This window comes from Geospiza fortis, unplaced genomic scaffold (assembly GCF_000277835.1).
Source record: "Geospiza fortis unplaced genomic scaffold, GeoFor_1.0 scaffold40, whole genome shotgun sequence".
In the NCBI taxonomy this organism is placed as follows: Eukaryota; Metazoa; Chordata; class Aves; order Passeriformes; family Thraupidae; genus Geospiza; species Geospiza fortis.
In genome coordinates this window covers 28,445,444-28,446,492 of record NW_005054297.1, presented here as the reverse complement: position 1 = coordinate 28,446,492, position 1,049 = coordinate 28,445,444, and the positions used below count along the sequence as shown (strand labels likewise).

Below are 1,049 nucleotides of genomic sequence, written 5' to 3'. Positions count from 1 at the left end.
ACGCGGCTCCCAGCCGTGACAAGACCAGCGCGGCTCCTGCCGCACCTCGTTCCGCTCGCGGCCTCCCTTAACGCCTCCAAGACCCGCCGCGTTCCATCTTTCCCGGTGTCCAGGAGCCGCAGCGGGGATGGCGTTGAGCCCCGCGGTTCCCTCAGTTATGAGGAGTATGTGTCAGGAGTGCTGTCCTGGCATCAGGCCCCCAGGTGAGCCGTGCAACAGTTGCATCCCTCTGCATCCCTGAAGGAACTAAAGATACGGTGTTTGTTTAATATACACTGTCTAAAAATAGTGTCAGGTTTTGGTAATGTCCTCAGCTCGAAACCAAAACAGTCACTGATTATTGAAGAGGATGTACATATGTAAGGATGTAAGTAGAAGAATGGTTTTTGGCTTCATTTCCTGAACCTTATTTCTGGAGCCCAACCCTTGCTTTTCTGGTGGTATAATGTTTTTCTAAGGAGCTGACTGCCTTCACTTTTAACCTTTGATAAGTTGTGACATTGCACTACAACTTTTAAATGAGAGTGCAAACAAAATTCCGTTTACCTTAAAAGTAGTAGTATGAACCACTGGGCAAAACTACAACAAAAATTTTTAAAAGGATGTAAAAGCTTACAGAGTTGTAGGCTTACTTCATCAGGCTTTAGGCAACATGTGGCCAGAAGAAATGGTTTAATATGATCTCTTGATAAGGCAGAAGTCAATTACCCAAATTGGAGAAAGTGATTCTCTTTCAGCTGGATGCCTTCTGTGTGCCTCTGTTGCATTTATTTTAATATGTCAGTGTTGATGTTGATTTTATAATATATTGCTGTTGTCTTAATACAATTCAAAAGGCCAGTTTTGATTGTGAGATTTTTTTTACCATGACATATTTTTTTCATAAAATCATTTGTTAAGAATATGGTAGCCTTGCACAGTACCATGAAATCAGAGAATCATAGAAGTGTTCTCTGGAAGGGGCCTCTGGAGGTCATCTAGTCCAGTTTCTGTTCTAGCCTGGATTGTTACTGGCACTAGATCAGGGCTCAGCTATGACTTTTGTCTAG

At 43.1% G+C, this 1,049-nt stretch overlaps 1 protein-coding gene across 1 annotated transcript in view; it reads left to right on the top strand.

Annotated features, from left to right (window-relative positions):
* GUCY1B1 (guanylate cyclase 1 soluble subunit beta 1) overlaps positions 1 to 1,049 on the top strand; it is a 40,512-nt gene that overhangs the window by 365 nt on the left and 39,098 nt on the right. The window lies entirely within an intron of this gene.